The sequence below is a fragment of the Cricetulus griseus genome (genome assembly GCF_003668045.3).
Source record: "Cricetulus griseus strain 17A/GY chromosome 1 unlocalized genomic scaffold, alternate assembly CriGri-PICRH-1.0 chr1_0, whole genome shotgun sequence".
Lineage (NCBI taxonomy): Eukaryota > Metazoa > Chordata > Mammalia > Rodentia > Cricetidae > Cricetulus > Cricetulus griseus.
In genome coordinates, this window is record NW_023276806.1 from 6,663,643 (window position 1) to 6,677,982 (window position 14,340).

Genomic DNA, 14,340 nt, shown 5'->3' on the forward strand with positions numbered 1-14,340 from the left:
CAGACAGGGTGGGTGTGAGCGTGTGCAGCTATCAGCCGTCTCCAGGAACCACAGCACCAACCTCTCTGCCAGTCCAGAGCCACCATGCCATGGGTGGCTCCTCTGGCCTATTGTGGCATTCTATTCTGGGGAGAGCATGCTGGACTTGCCTTCTCCTCTGTGATAGAAATGTGACCGCATTTGCCTGTCTTTACGTCAAGCCAAAAGACAGAGCTTTCTGCCAAAGGCCAGCTATAGATGGAACTAAGTTTAGTTGTAGGAAAAATACAGGATTGTCCCTGTTTGCTTGTATGAGTTTTTAGATATTGTTGAGCGGAAGTTTGTTTGCAGTTTCAGCAGGGTCTCAAGCAGCCCAGGCAAGCCTCAAGTTGTAATGTATCTGAGGATGACCTTGAATCTTTCATCCTCCTGTGTCTACCTCCCACACACTGGGATTACAGGTCTGTGCCACCTTGCTGGGATTATAGGGTTTCTGGGGGTGGAACCCAGGTCTTAATGCATGCTAGGCAAGTGCTCTGCAAACAGGGCCCTAGTCAAAGCCCTAGCTGGAGTCCCTGCCCCTCCCCCTGCCGCTGACCTTGGCCCTGATCCTGACCCTGACCACATGAATTTTGATTCTTGAACAGTCACAGTATTTTTCTTTTGATACAAGCCAATAAAAACACCAAAAGTACTTTATAATTTGAAGATAGAATTGTGCCTCTGTAACATGTAATGGCCTCATAGGTTTATACACGAAGTTATGAATGCCAAAAGAAAAAAAATAGATGCATTTCATTCCCTATAATTGATTTTCATTATTGCTTTCCTGGTAATGGTTATGAAATATAGTAAATATAATATATACTGCCTAAGTGAGTCAGATATAATTTATTTCTATTCTAAGAATATAAAAATGAAATCTTCCCGAAACAAGTCAGTAAAATTCTTTTGAGATTGCTTGGACGCACGATCAGTTTTTACCCCAAAATATGACATCAAGGAAGAAAACGATTTTAAAAATCCATTACATTGTTCCAGCTGAAGAAGGTAAGTGAATCGTGGTGATGATTTAGTCTAATATTTTAAAAATCATTACGAAGAAAATCTAACTCCATTTGCCACTCTGAATTAATGTCATAGAATAGTTATTAAGAAAAAAGAGAGTGGCATGGTACTTCTGTGCCAAGAACTGCCAGAATTAATCAACTGGAGACCTGTGCAACCGTGGTTTTCTCAGCACCCTGGCCAGAAAACAGTTACTTAGAAGTGAGAAGAGCAGAAACTGGATTAAAAAAAAAAAACAAAAAAACCTAACCTTGACCTTGTGTAATTCACCAGTGTTGCACCACAAAAGGTTCCAAGAACCCACACACTCATCTCAGTCAGTGTTAATTTCTTTCCAAATCCAGGGCTTCATAAGAGGTTCAGTTAGGCTCTGTCCCCAACTCTTTCCTGTCGATGTCCCTCGAATGGACTTCTTCCTCTCTGTTTCTGATTAGTCCCCCCCACCCCACGTTACAGAGAACCTGTAGCACATGTGGGAATTAGTTCCTGCTGCTTCTTACAGCAGACAAAGCATGTTAGCCTTGAAATGCAAAAACATTTTACAGAAATCTGCTGACTCAAATCTGTGATTTGCTGAACCTTGGAACATCTGTGCCCACGGAAAGGGCTTTAGGACAATTGTGCCATGTCCTCAGCCTCTGTGGTGGTTTGAATGAAAATGGTTCAGATGTTTGCATGGAACTCCTGGAGAAGGACTAGGAGGCGTGGCCTTGGTGGAGAAAGTATGTCCCTGGAGGTGGGCTTAGAGATTTCAAAAGCCCAGGCCCAGTGTCTTTCTTACTGCTGCCTATGGCTCCAGTATAGAACTCTGAGCTACTTCTCCAGCACCAGCTCTGCATGCATGTCACCACCCTCCCACTGTGATGATGGTGATGATGATGGACTAAACCTCAACTAAATACCAGCCCAAATTAAATGCTGTCTTTTGTACGAGTTGCCTTGGTTATGGTGTTCCATTACAGCAACAGTAACCCTAAGACAGCCTCCACTCAGCCAAAAACAGGGGTGAGGAAGGAGCTCATGGTCCAGCATCATGGAATCTTATTTGCATAGGCTCCTCTCTCACCTACTTGCTTTACTGTAAGCCTAAGTCTCCTCTGGGGTCCTTCCGCGTGGTGGCTGTTCATCGTCCCCTGAACTACTGGACCTGCAATTGTAACACACTACGAGAGGCTGTCCCCTTCCTTCAAAGTTATTTTCCTCTCCTCCTTCCTGAGACTGACTTTAAATATGATGTCTTCTGACTAGCATAAGCCATTTCCTTTTATTGTTGCAATATCTATAGATTCCAGTTCCAACTGACACCCACTCATTTCAACACTACTGCTAACTTAACTGTTGGTGCTTTCATAGCTGTGTAGATGGCCTGCCTTGTCCTCTAACCTGCGCCGCTTTCCCCCATAACTCTGGCCATCAGCTTATGTCAGCCACTCATTTCAATGCAAAGTCTTAGATCTTCTTATTATTATAAAAAATTGCAACTCTAATATAATCTAAATTCCTAGCATTTAAACTTCCCCATCACTTACATTGCATTATAATCCCGTCTCCAACAATATCCAGGAGTCTGTCTCCTCTAACCTTCTCCGTCTCCTTCACATCACCCCTGATCCTCGACGGCTTCTCTATCTTGTAGGGGAAGCTGTAGCCACGCCTTCTTAGGGGCTGGCTACAAGAGTACCTGAGGACTTGTGAGGGCGTGGTCAGAGTGAGTAGGGGGACTGCGTTTTTGGTTTTGGTTTCTCTTTGCTTTTTGCTGTACAGACTACCACCGGCTGGCTGGTTCGCTCTGTAAGTAAGGCTTTTCCCTATTAAATACCCTTATATTTCTACCTAACTCCGTACTGGTAATTTCTTACTATACTATCTCCTCGTTCTCTGGGAAGTGGCTCACACGTTGACTAAAACACAATCCCCGCTGAAGCTACCTCTCCATTTTTGACATCTCCTGCATTTGATTCATCACCAAACACGTCTTCTGAACACAATTGATTTCTGTGGCTGGCCTCTGTCATCAATGTTGGTCTGTACCACCATCCCTTCTTTCAGATCCCATTGCTGTGTGGCCCATTCCCCATGCAGCAGTCACAGTGAACTTACTATTAACTAAACTCCCTGCTAACAGTAAGACAGAATTCAGCTCTTTGCTCAAACACTGAAGTCACTTCTATTGCCCCTTGATAAAAGGTCAAGTCCTCATTGTGACTAACAAGAGCCTACTGACAATTATTTGCCCCAAATCATATTGTGGGAGGTTGGTATTGGGATCCTTTGGAGTTACCAAAATCTTCAGATGCTCAAATGCCTTATATAAAAGGCTGTGGTATTTGTATATATCCTACATACATCCCCCTATGGGATTCAAATTACATACAATTTCTTGGCATAGGTGTTACAAAGATAGTCATTACACTGCATCACTTAGGGGCTATTCACAGGAAAAAAGTCCACACATGTCAATACAGACATTGTCCCCCCAAATTTTCCATTGATAGTTGGTAGATTTATCTGTTGCAGAACCTATTCATAAGAAAGATGTCTGTGTTTGTTAAATGAATGAAATTTTTGTGATAAAGGTAACATTAGATAGTGGATCTGTAACACCCAAGCAAAGAGCTTAGGCTCAAAGCTGAGGTCTAACCAGCTCCCCAAACAACATGGGGATTTGACTTGTCTTGGTTTGAATTGTCTTCCATGACCCCAAGAACAAGTGTTGTTTATTTTTATCACCTTATCACTTAGTACAGCGGCCAGACCAGAGGAAACACGCATATGATTTGTGTAAAGGCTGGGAGAGGAGGCGCTATGTAGAATCATCAAACTTCCCAGGGTGTTTGGAGATCTGCATTACCATATACTGGAAAAGCAGACTCCCGCCAAAATAATTACCCTAATTTTAAAAACAGTTTAAGGAGGAAACAATATTTATCTTTGAGTAAACGCTGTGTGTCTTTGTTTCTGTCATAGCACACCCAATGACTTCATTTAAGCCACTCTGCAACATTAAAGGTCCAGGGAACCATGGACAAATATTTCACACATGCTAACTCACCACTCAGCCTCTTAGGTGGTATGATTTTATCCCTGTTGTTTAGATGAGAAAATTAAGGCATTGGGAATTATAGTGATATTTTGCCTTTCTTAGGTACTAAGCTATTCTGCCCCTTTTCATCCAAACATGAAAGCTTGAATATGAATAAAAAATGAAAAAAATAATCTATTTCATGGTGAGTTTCCCAAAGTGAGATTTTGGCTGGATAGTGTTTATTCCATATTGGTTATAAGCAGTGTGTATACTGATGTGCAAATTGTCAAGAAAATTTTTAATAAAAACAGATCCCACTATCCCAGTGGGAGATATAAATATGGAATTCACCTGAAAAACACTATCTGGGGGTGACCTGGGAGCAAGCAGGGGAGCAGAGAAGAAGGCCAGAAAGCTAGCTGTGTTGGCATCTTTAGCCGTGCTGGAGTCTTTGTTGTTATTGATGACGCATCTGCTTCTCCAGACTTCCTACAAAGCTCTGAAGGCCAACAATGGAAGGCGTCTGTCTGTCCCCTGGACCAGAGCCCTGTTCAGTAGAGAAGCTATAGAAATAAGACACTAATTTTAATAAAATATGATAAGTACCTTCAGTTTGCTTTATATAAGTTTTGTGGCTCTATAAGAATGTGGACAGCTAAAGTTTCCAAAACTTTACCTGTGCTGTCAACTTTGGAAAAAAGTATCCCAGTTTACCGTGTTCAGTTGGCATTGTACAAAAATTAACAGCCATATTGTTCTAGAAATGTTGAACTTATTTTTTTTCCATTTGTACAGGGGTAACGCACTGTATCAAATATGCAAGGTCTTAAAAAGAAGAAGGGATTTTGAGAGCCCATCCCATATGAAGGCATGCTCTCCTGACCTGGACACATGGGGAAGGGCCTAGGCCTGGCCCAGCATGATGTGGTAGACTTTGAGGAGCCCCTTTTGAGGGCCTTACCCTGCCTGGAGAGAGGTGGAGGGATGGCTAGGGGCAGGTGGGATGTTGGGGGGAGGGGAAGGAGAGGGAGAAGAGATTGACATCTGAAGCAAGCTTGTTCCTAATTTGAACTAATAAAATAAAATAAAAAATAAAAAAAAATGTGGACAAATAGATCCTCAGAAGGCTCTCCCTTGTAGAAAAAACAAAGAAATAAAAATATTGCCTGTGCTTAACCCTGGGTGGCTGATCCCATGATTCCAGGCCCTGATTGAAGGCATGAGTTGTGAAACCACAGCGTGCATGTACAAGGAAGGATAGCATCCTCCCAGGTCCCGGACACCAGCCCTGTGGGCATTTCCATCCCACAGGTCACAGAAGCCCTCACAACACCCTTGCCACACTGAGGCAGCATTTGGCCTGGCTAAGTTCACCGAGAGAGAAACATCCACTATTTCATCAATTTTCCCCCTAGAAGTTTATCCAGAGTTTTAGCATATTGAAATGCATGCTGTCTTTATCATGCTTTTTAAATTTTCTGCTTTTATTATGTTAGCGATTGTTTTTATTTTGGGGAGATCTGTATATTGGTTGTATCTAGTAAACATACTAATGTTGGGGCTGTCAGCTGGAGCAAGAACCCAAAAGACTCCTTCACGTCGTCCTTTTAGTAGATACTCTCTTTACAGAGGCATACAGACTGTGGTCACCTAGTGTCGTTTGCAGGCTTCCACGACCTTCAGAAATCTGGGAGAACACTACTACTCATGTGCCTGCACTTGAGCAGAGTCCAAGCCCTCCGGAATTTCAGTGAAAACAAAGCGAAGCAAAACAGGCAGTAAATTTACTGATTCTCTAGACAGATCTCAGGGGAACAAACTCAACACACTGTGCATTGCAGCGTCTGGGAGCCAGACAGGGGCCAGAGGCTAGAACAGGGAGACAAGGGCACAAGAAAGAGGGCGAGAAGATGAGAAGCTGACATTAGGAATTCTTGGTCTTTTTCCTAATGTGGCATAAAAATATCTTCACTGCATAACAAGTGTGATATGTAGAGCTAAGAATTTAATGGGCTCAAAAGCTATTTTTTGTTGTTATTTTGGGCCAGGAAAACTAAAAAGCATTCCCTAAATGACACAAAATATGTCCCCATTGGTAACATTGACAACTTTGAGTTCGTGGTAACATGTGGAGAAGTAAAGTGTAACATTTTTGGATGCCTGTTTGTGTTGTAATGAGGAGAGAAACAAAATGTGTGAATTGAGTGGGTCTGAGAGGAGTTGGGGAAAAGGATATTGTAACCAGAATAAATGATAGGAATATATAAATCCATTTTCAATACAAAATCATATATTAAGGAAATTCCTAAACTCAACTACAAACATGTTGACACGCAACATTATTGATTTCAGAAAAACAAACTGAGGGATGGCTCAGAATTAGGAACCCTAGCGCTTTTGCAGAGTGCCGAGTTCATTTCTCAGAACTCATGATGGGCAACTCACAACCCCCTGAAACTCCAGCTTCAGGTCTCTACAGGCACCCACAAACACATGGCACACACTCACACAGTGACAGACACACAGGTAAAAATATGTCTTTCAGATTCCTGTGTCAAGCAAGAAACCCAACTAAGTTTTGTGATTATTTTGCCACTAGTCTTGGACAAGATTTTATTTTCCAGGAATTAAGTCCTATCAAATTAAGCACTTACTTGTTTTGCCTCAGGATAATAGATTACCTTTAAAAAATATCTTTCTAGACAAATATATTGGAATGGCTAATCCTTTATACAATATCTCAGTAATCACAGAAATGAAATAAACATTAGAAGAAACAAACTCCTTTGTGGCAGAGGGCATGGCTAAACCTCAGTTTCTGCCTGTTCCATTTCAAGTCTTTCCAGCAGCTGGGGGAGCAGCTTGTCATATGTATTGTGGGTTGCCAATATTCTTTTGGCTCATGATTCTGGAGGTCCAAGGTCAAGGAGCCATTTCCCGTTGGTAGAGCCTCACGGTGTACTAGAGACAGGGAGTGGGGGGAGGGTGAGAAAGGGTGGGGGAGGTGCACATGTGTGTTAATCTCTCTTCCCACAAAACCACCAGTGATCAATCACAAGTGTTCTGTGCTGGTGGTGTCTTCTACTCCTAATCACCTGCACAAAAGTTTCCAAGTCTGAACAACACAGTTGAGTTTCCACCCACACAATGGGGATTAAGCCTGCTTATGAGATTTGAAGGGAAAACCACATCCCAACCACAGCAACAGAGAAGACTTCTCAAGGATAGGGGCACAGGGTATGATCAGAAACTTGTTTTCAGAGTGCTAAAATTGAAGTGCAAGTATACTTCAAAGTGGAATTATCAAACAAGCATTGTATACAGGAGGTTTTATTTTTTTAAATCAAAGTATAGACTAAGAGCTTGCATTTGCAAATACTTAGAGTATATGCTTGATGTACAAAGCCAGGAGACTGGATAATGTCACAAAGCAAGTATGTACCTTGCATGATTATCACTAGAGGAGGACCCAAGAAAGGTAACAAAGAAGCATGGCCAATCAGATAGGAGGAAAACTGAGAGGAATCCTTTGTGTCACCTGTCTGCTGGTAGCTAAACCGAATATTAGACTTCTTTGTGATTCATATATTGAAAATGTGAACCAGAAATTGGTGTTGAACTCCATTTGATTTTACGTCCTTATCTTCTTTTTAAGAATTCATAAATTCTCCATCCCAATGACAGTGCAAGATACAGCTTGCAAGTATGAAGATTCCGTACACACTAAGGACGAAGCAGTGGCGGAGTATTTGAACTTACAGTGTCTCAGGACAGCGTGACGAGTGCAGTGGTAAAATGTGGAACCAAGGGTCACTGTGGCAACAAGGAACAGGCAAACTGGGGCAGCACTGAAACCATAGTCATGATGTGAACTACAAAACAAAAAACAATTCAAACCCCACAAATGTTTGCTTCAAGCAGGAAGATATCTAAATTAATAGCATTGTACTCTCATGGGGTGCTTGTCGGGACCCAGTGGTGCCTTCCTATGGTAAAGCTTAGTTCGTAAATTAGAAACACCACAACATTCAAAACCAACAAGATGCCATCGATTTTAGTGACATCAGCTCGTAGTATCTTTCTTTCCTTATTAAGACAATCCCATCGTGGCCTCCCTTCGGCACACCCGAAATGCCAGCACCACTACTCTTGGGCTTTGGGTACCATATTAAGCATCAACAGAACAATACCATGGCAGTCTGCCTGGAGACCAAGAAGACCACTGATCAATGGATGGGTAGCAAATATAGGATGGACACACCAGACAAAGGGACAACTCGTGCCTTTCCCGGGATAACATGGCGCCATCACATGGCTCAAGGGTGTGCAACTTAAGAACTTGCGGATTGCTTATTTCTGGAATATTCTGGGGAATATGTTGACACAATGTTTGGCCTCAGGTAACCAAACCTACAGAAAGCAAAAACAATGTGTGGATAAGAAAAGGCTACTGGGAAAGAAATACCTGAATGTGTTAAATTTCTCTATTTCATCTCAAAGGCCGTGGTCCAATATGTACACTTTGTGGCATCTTTAATGAGAAAGCTTAGGGGACATTCTTGTAGGTTTTTAAAGTGCATGCTAATATACATCTTTGGAGATGAAGAAATACTGTGGATAAAAGACAAAAAAAAAAAAGAACACCAGAAAAGGAGAAACCCTGCACCCTTTGATACTTGTTTATAAACCAGTTAATTGTGCCATTTCAGGAATATTTTGTTATCTATGACTATTTTCATGAAGTGTTTTGTTTTCAATCTGACATCTCTTTAGAGGAACTAAAGCAACTTTTTGATTCCTCACTACAAAATATTTCTACTACTTTGAGTTAAAGAGGAGCTAGAAGCCAAAAATAAGCTAGTTGGCGACAACTAAGGAGTAAGTAAAATTTCCACTCTCCTTTTTTTTTTTTTTAATTAAGAGACAAGCCCAAAAGAACTAAAGTTTGTTTCACACTTAGTTCTTGTTTCTTTTCTTGTGATTTTTTAAAGAGAATTGTTTGTCTGTTTTACTTCAGAATTTTAAAGCAATGTCAAGCCAAATTTTAATCCCATGCATTTTTGGTAAACATAGGCTGTCCACAGTGTATAGTCAGAGAATTGGGCACAATTAAGGTGTTTGCTAGTTTATAAACAGTTAAGCCCTCATTAATAAAAAGTGGACACTAGCCCCATCTGTTCCAGAATGCAGCCACCGCTATAGCAGTCAGAAATAAGCCAATGTTTAGTATTGTTTATGTACCAGGATTGCTGATGGAGCCTATGTGTGATGTTGTCATGCAATGACTTGTTCCAATGTTTGGAAGTCAGAAATCCAGATTTGAAAACCTAGGAAGATGAAAGAAGTTAGCCTCTTATTCGCAGGTAAGTAAGAACAAAGGTAACACAGTCCATATGTCTTAAACTCCAGTGCACACAGTCATTTTCATACCTATCTGAGGTGTCTAGTCCCTTATATCGTGACTTCTTAAACCTGGGCCACAACTCTGTGCAGCTGAGTACTGGGTCATGAAAAGTTGGACCATGGTGAAAGGCTTCTGAATACACGCTAACAAGAAGTTTGTTAAAAATCAAATGAATGATGAACCTGGGGTGTTATTGACAGCACTTGTACAGTTTGCATCCAGTGACTTCACCACTGTCTTGGTTCCAAACACAGTGTGTATACACCCGAATGCCATGAATACCAACATTTTATAAACCACAGGTGTTTTACCATGCATGAAAAGTTTTCTTCCCTTAGAGCAGTGTACGTACTATCTTCATTGTGGGAAATGACAACATTGTCCCACAATTGGCATCTAAGTGCCAGATTAACATACTTCTGATATTATTGTCTTAAAATGTCTGATTTGAAAAATTGGTATTTGGATTACTGACTTAAGTCTTATTAAAGAAATTCAATGAATTTTGGCTTGGGATGAGCACAGAAGTTGTGAAGTTTCTGAGAGGAGCCTACACACTCTTCTGCCATTATGTTATCTGTGCACCACAGAATACTCAGCATTGATGATTATAAATCAAAATATTAATCAGCTCAGGAACACATAGATGATCTGTGTCCTGTAGCATCAAATATCCAGTCAAGAGTAAAATATCTATGTAAAATAGATAAACACATCTCATTGGTATGTGAACTTGCTTTCATATTTAATAGATGCTGAAAATATGTATTTACCACATAATGGTTTTAAAATAAATTTCTTTATGATTTTATCATTGGTAAATGATTTGTAAACCTGTTTTATATACCTATATATGTGGGGCTATGTAAAAATTACTTTATCAAAATGGAAGGTGTTTAGTAAGCTGTCTTAGATAAGCACACGACATCTCAGGAATCTGACCTGCTTCTCTCTCTCCACGAGCTGAAGGTAGCGTGTGCCTTCCATGAGGCAACTGGAAGGAGCTGAGGTCCTCTGGTCTTCTGGGTGATTGCCTTTCTTTAGCTGCTTCATCTAGGATTGGGGTGTGCTCCTAGGGTAACTCATGCACCGGAGCCCACTGACAAGGCCAGGGTCGGGTATTTTCTATAACCGAGTTTCATCTTAAGGGGAGAGACACATGTTGGTTGCCCTGACTGGCCCAGGTGGCCCAGGGGGCTCCATCATTCCTGGAAGCAGCTGTTCTTCCTTTCACAGATGCTTCCATCTGGAGCATGGCAGAATTGTCACTTTTCTGTGGTCATTACCAGTGTCCTGGTTTCTCATCTACTCTCTCAGAATGGGATGAGTGGGAGAACCCCTCTGGTGAAGTAAGTACTCAAGACTCAAACCTCCTTGTCGTCTTTGTTCGTACCCTGTGGGACTGAGTCTACCCATTGTCATCCCTGTGGTACCTGTGGGACTGAGTCTACACATTGTCATCCCTGGTGACACCCTGTGGGACTGGGTCTACCCATTGTCAACCCTGTGGTAGCTGTGGGACTGGGTCTACCCATTGTCAACCCTGTGGTAGCTGTGGGACTGGTTCAGCCAGATTCATCATTAAGCTGTGTTCTTTGGATGTGAGTCCTTTTACCTCAGTGCTACAACAGTCCTGGCAAGTTGTGCTGATAGGGCTCCCATCTCAGACACCACAAGCCAAATGAGGCAGGAACAGTGGGTTTGTAAGAAGGCAAGACAACACAAAAATACAAATACTTCACCACATGAAAGTACAAGCATGAGTCAGATTAAAAGGGCAGGGTTGCTCAGAGAGCTGTTGGATATGTTCATTTTGTTTTATTTTGTGTGTACATTAATGGGGACATGAAGACTAAGGCCACTTCTGGCAAAGAAGGTACAAATTGGTGGTATTGGCAAAATGTAAAACTATAAATAGCTGTCCACTGCTTTCATCTCAGCACTCTCTGGGCCCTGCCTGTTGGTGACCATGGGTGTGATAAGGGTTCACCGTCAAGTCAAAGGAAACACTCAGAGAATGTGGGCATTTTTGGAGCTCAGAAAACTGTACCAAACTTACCCACAAAAACAAACATGAAGTTATCCTGTTTGGTAACGGATGATTTAATTCATTATCCTTTCCCAGGCTCCTCTGAAGCCAACCTCACAACAAGATCAAGTTGCTGAGTCTGAAAGTTTTCCTTATTTATGAATATTTAATATTTTCCTTTGCTTGAATGATCTGATGGCATCTGAAGCAAATGATGTTACCAGTGAAATCCATTCTCCCTTCAATAATTAAGACATTTTCAAGCACTCAAATCTTTTGAAAGATGGTTTAGAAAGTCAGCAAGCAAAGCAAGAACCAAGAGCCAAGACAGCGACAGGTTGAAAATGACCACTTTGAAGTTAGTCACAAGGTCTTAAAGCATAGAGTTCTTATGACTAGTAAATTGTTAATGTTTTAATTGGCTTCAAAACTCACCCCAGATTCCTTAGTGAGGAGAAAGTAAGAGTGTCGAGCTTAAATACTTACGGGGTGTCTTGGGCTGTGCTATGCCCTGGCCATGCCTGCATCTCCTCTCTCTGCCGCCCTGTCAGAAGTGGACAGCTCTTCCACAGGCCCCACTGCCACAATGCTCTGCCTGAGCACACAGGGCCAGACAGCCCTCTGCCACCGTGAGACAAGCTGAACCTTTTCTTCCTGAATGGTTCCTGTTGGACATGTTGTCACAGTGGCATGAGAGCTAACTAAAATAGCCAATCATGCCTTCTTCATACTCCATGAATTTCTTTTCATTTCAGTGTTAATTTTCCCACCTATCTTCCACTAATGCAAAATGCAAACTGATACCACAGTTCACGCCCTCAATGTACAGATTTTAATTATTCTCAATCTAAGCCTCAATGAGTCATGTCTCACAAAAATACAATATTTTTACAACTGTAAATGATATTGTGGGGACTTTATGGAAAGCACTTATTTCATGATGCGTAAAACAAGTAAGTATTAGGGTGAAGTTGTGTTCATCGAGGTTGTAGCAGCAGGAAGAAGTCAGCTGTGTGTGGTGGAGAATGTGAGCCAGACAGGAAGGACCTCCTCAGCTGCGACAAGGAGGCATCAGGTCTCGGTGTCCATGGAAACCAATCTGCTTGAGGGAGGGAGCAGGGGATGTTAGATTCAGGGTCTTAAATCAGTGTTTAGAATTAGAAGCTCAGGAGGCAATGAACTCCAACTTGGAGGTAAAGAATTACACTAAATTCAACTCAGCAGCCAGGCATAGTGGCACGCCTTTAATCCCAGCACTCGGGTGGCAGAGGCAGGAGATCTCTGTGAGTTTGAGGCCAGCCTGATCTACATAGTGAGTTCCAGGACAGCTAGAACTACATAGTGAGACCATATCTTGAAAAAAAATTAATTTTAAAAATTAAAAAAATCAGCTCTGCATGTGTCAGTTTAATTCCTCACAAGAACTCAATGAGACAGAGGTTACAATATCCTTTTTGTTTCGTTTTTTGTTGGTTTGACTTGAGTTTTTTAGACCAGGTCTCATGTAATCGAACTCACCATGTAACTAAGGATGGTCTTGAACTCCTGCTCCTCCTTCCTCTATTGATCACACATTCTAATTGTGTGAGAAATATGTAGTTTAATTAATAGCTGTAGTCACGGGTAGCTGAGTAAGAAAGAAGGAAGGAGGTCAGACAACGCCATACCTCTTCTGCTCCCTACACTGCCCTGTGTCGTGTGATGCTTTAGTCTAGGACCCTTTTCTTCTGTGGAGACCAGGAGCATTCTCCACATGAGAGTGACTTTATTTCCTCCAAGTGATCAATAACCAACCAATAAGTGTTAGTTGAATGATAGAATTGACTGGGCAGTCCATCTGCCCTGGGAGAACTGGGGACAGCCCCAGAAGAAGCTATCTAGGCAAACCATAAGCAGCAGGGTCAGTGGTATGGTTACTGGATAGCCAGGTGGAGAGGAGCTCAGAATAAGTTTTAAGAGGATTTATTGAGCATGTGAACTCCGGTATGAGTACTAGGTGCTCCCATGTCCTCCTGTTATTGGATGACAGTGATCAGGATGTCAGGATGATGGTCACGAAGCCACCAGGGCCATATTAGGGAGCATCTTAGTTCAAACAAGTTTGTTCAGGGTAGCAGACACACACAAAAACAACTTCTTCGTGATGTAACTCCATCTTTAGCAGTTACATCTTAATACGTATTAGGTTACATCTTAATACGCAATGATTTTCACAAATAATCCTGCCATCTCCTGGGTTATAAATAAGAATGCTGTTGAAGAGGAATACAATTCAAAACACCTTTGAAGAGGCACATGTGACCCCACGTTGAGTCTCCCAGAGTGAGAGGGTGGAGGGTCTCCTTTATCTATTTGGAACTTGAATTTGAAAATAGATTAGTGGATGTCAAACTTCCTTTGGCTCTAAATAATGGAAGTGTAGCGATGGCCAAGTTTCTAGGGAAGCACACACACGGTTTCCACAACCATTTTCTGCCTCGCTGGTTGTATTCTGGAAAACCAGTGACCAGGCACAACTGGAAGGGAAGAATTCCTAGCTGCTAGCACCAGTTAACATGCATTATAGACACTGTCCATGGCTTTGGTTTAACTTGCAAAGGTGGATAGTGGCAAAGGTAGATAACTCAAATGCCCAACCTCAACTCCAGCCAGGAAAAGAGAAGCGTGTGCCTGTGACAAATATAACTAACTGCCCCTACTGCCCCAGCCAATGCGGATGAGGTTTCACAATTATAATACTAAAAGCAGGGTATGGTGGCGCACACCTTTAATCCCAGCACTCGGGAGGCAGAGGCAGGCGGATCTCTGTGAGTTCGAGGCCAGCCTGGTCTACAT